This window comes from Scomber japonicus, chromosome 4 (assembly GCF_027409825.1).
Source record: "Scomber japonicus isolate fScoJap1 chromosome 4, fScoJap1.pri, whole genome shotgun sequence".
Lineage (NCBI taxonomy): Eukaryota > Metazoa > Chordata > Actinopteri > Scombriformes > Scombridae > Scomber > Scomber japonicus.
The window spans coordinates 12435732-12439340 of record NC_070581.1 but is presented as its reverse complement, the minus strand read 5'-3'; positions in this window follow the sequence as shown (position 1 = coordinate 12439340).

Genomic DNA, 3609 nt, shown 5'->3' with positions numbered 1-3609 from the left:
CTGGATTTGATCTTTTTCCAGACTGCATTGATTATGTTAGCGGTAATGACCTGAGAGGACTGGCTATTTTGGTGTGTGTGTGTGTGTGTGTGTGTGTGTGTGTGTGTGTGTGTGTGTGTGCATGTGTGTTTGTGATTACTGTAACAGCTGTACTTGGTAATGGAGCTGACCCCTCTGGAACTGCCCACCTGAGATCATTTTTAATTTGTACTTATCAATATAGCAAATGGTGTAAAAAGATCAAACTTAACCCTCACTCCTTCTCTCCTTAAAAATTCTTTACCGTCATCATTTTTTGATCAAAAACATGTTGTCAAAGCATTTTCATAAAGACTTGACATTAGTGAATAAATACAATGAGTATACAGAGAAAGATGAAATGAGAAATATACAAAAAATGAAATAAAAGTAGAAAGTTAATACCCAAACTTTCTTCTCATCTAGTTAGTAGTAGTTTTGCTTCTTGTGTAAAATTCCATCACAGACATATTGATTTGATGTGCTCCTTTTCTCTCACACACACACACACACACACACACACACACACACACACACACACACTACTGCAGTATATGAAAGTGTTTTTAGAATATTCAGTGAAGTTAACAATTAGTCCTGCTGTGTGTTTTATTAAAGATTAATTTACTTCATGTGTGCAGGGTTACTTGATTCTATAGGTACAGTAAGAGGGGAGTAGAGCGTGTGTGAGTGTGTGTACGCGCGTGTGTCCCAGGAAATGTTGTGGTCACTGTTACTTCCTTCCTAAGGGTGTGGTCTCTGACGAGCAGGAAGTGACAAACTGAGGCATTGTCCACAGAAGGCTAGTTTCTTACTGTGTATGTGTGCATGAGTATGTATGTGTATGTGTGCACGAATGCGTGCGTGTGTGTGTTAGTCAATGCCATTTTTGACTCATGCAGCTCCTTGTCTCTTGCTTTTACTCAGTATAATCATTTTATACAGAACAAAAGCTAAAACTCTCCACCATTTAGATACATCTCAGATGGAAGTATTAGCATCTTATCTGTACTTCATATTTCAACTGTTTATTAAGAAAGTATGGTTGACCTGACCACTCACTTTGTTCTTTCTGTTCCTTCATGTACCCGTACTTCATACTGAGCTTGTTATACAGTATCAGGCATGTATCAAATATATTATGTAAATCTTTCACTAACTCAAAGCATGTGTTGATTGCTGTATGTTTTTGTTTCTTCATCAAATGTACATTTAATACTTTTTGAAAGTCCAATCAATATTTTTGATTAAGCCCTAATTGTTGCATCAATATTTTTTATATTCTTTCTAATGTTAGTTTGATATGGGTTTTAATGACATCATTGATAATCATTTTTTAATTAAACTCCTTGAGATTGTCCTCACCAGAGAATTGACAGTGTTATTTGTTCTGATGGTCAAAATCAATTTAAGCTTACATTAATTTCACATCACATTCATGCAAATGGAACGGTCCTCTTTCAATATAAAAAATAGAAAAGGTGGAACTGGATGATCTTTCCCTAACCTTAACCTAATAGTTTTGATTGTCTAATGTAACTATAGAGGTAGCAGAAAACTTTCGCATGAGCCATTTCTGACAAACCACCTATTTTGTCTCGTAGGTATGAGGTACTGTATGAACTCCTCACTTGACCCCAGGTGTCTAATATAGAGAGGCGATTAAATGAGGTGTGATGTGGGGACATAGCTGCTCATTCACTGGCACAGATGATTCAATAACCTGATTTTGCTCAGGGGTCATTTCACTTTGGCAGAACATTTACATTATTAGTCCACATACCTCTTAACAGAGCTCAGTAACAGTCTGATATTCAAACTGGCAGCTCTCGACTTGCCCACAGTATGTGCTGACAGCTGACATAACATAGACAGGGAAATGTTGGTATTAGACAAGCCAATTCATTACACACTCTGTGTCTTTATAGTATAATATTGTTAAAACTCTAATGAACTGTCTTGGCCAGTGGTAAGTGGTAATTGGAGATAATTCGAGGTATGTTTATGTCTGGGTAGAATACACCATCCTATACAGTCGGCTAATTGTCTCAATACTTTTATGTCAAACAAGTCTTTGAAAATCTCTTCTCTAAATCTTTTTTTTTCAACCTTTCTTATCTATCCCCCAGGTCTTTCTTTCTTCTTTCTTTTGCTACTTTTTCTTGTCTTTGTCTTTGTTCTATTCTTCTTTATGCCTAAAGTATTTGTTTTCTATAGAAACAATTTGCAATGGGTGTGTTTTTGTTGTCAAGGTGGTAGGCCTCTATCACCGCAAATTTAACAGTGGTCAGAAGTGTGTGTGTGTGTGTGTGTGTGTGTGTGTGCGTGTGTGTTTTTGTGCGTGTGAATGAGTGACTATGGTTAGTTAGTGGGCGCCCTGTCTCCTTTGTGTCAACAGGCTTTCCAACTTGCTATGGTTAATCACTGGGGTAATTACAGTTAATTAGGCTCATTAATCATCAGACCTGTCAGTCTTTTTCATTGCCTGGTAGCTGGTGTGTGTATGTGTGTGCACGTGTATTGTATTATAAGTAGTTGAAAGACAAGCAAGACGAGGTTAATCTGGTTTCAAATACAAAACTGTTTTTAAAGCGTAATCAAAAGAGAAGTAAATATGACTTTATATGTTTGTGTATGTACAGTAATACACCAAACTAAAAAGCCTTGTATGCAACACTTTTGCATAAAAGAAGCACTATCTCATAAGAAAACGCTTATGGTTGTGATTTTTCAAACTGTCCAGCCATATCAAATAATTTAGCAATTAAAGTGATTCATTTAATCCTGTATATGTTTTGTACATCTGCATATTCTTTAGTTTCAGGTTTTGTTGATGCACAAACAAGCCCATAGATAGATAGATAGATAGATAGATAGATAGATATTTAAATTATAATAAAGAATTTATTAAAGTAACTGAGAGTCAGTTAAATAGTTGTACTGTATAGCTGTATGGCTGTTTTGATTGAAATAGTTCCCTATTTGGTTTGAATTACAGCAGCTTTGATGTGGCCTTAATTCTCTAACATGTAACAAAAGAAGTCTACTGGAAGAATACAATCCCTCTGTTTATTTGGAAAATATACACTGTACACTATAGCTCAGCGTTAACAGATGTTAATAACTTCCATAGAAATAGAATCAGTAGCATGTAGTGATTATGCATTTGAATGGTTCACTGAAACTGCTGTACTTACCATAAAGTATACTTACTGTACAAGACAGCGATGCAATCTCGGGGATACACATCCTTCTGTGTCTCACTTGAAACCCAACAAAAATAAATCTTGCCTGTAGTGAAAGAACTGTGTTTACTTCATGCAGCAAATTGAGGTGAAGCCCCTCTGCAGTTTAAACATGCTCTAAACATGCTCTCTTGTTATTAAATCAGTGAGTGATGTGTGTGCACAACCTTTTAGAAAGAAGAGGTTGAAAAGTAAGTCAGAACTTCTGTTGCATATTATCCCTTCTTTTTTACTTTATTCATTTTAGATATCCTCTACTGATGCTGTTACATCATACAAATTACCTCATTTGAGAGGTTGTATTATAACACAAGAAGAGTTACACAACTGTGCATTGTTAAAGGCT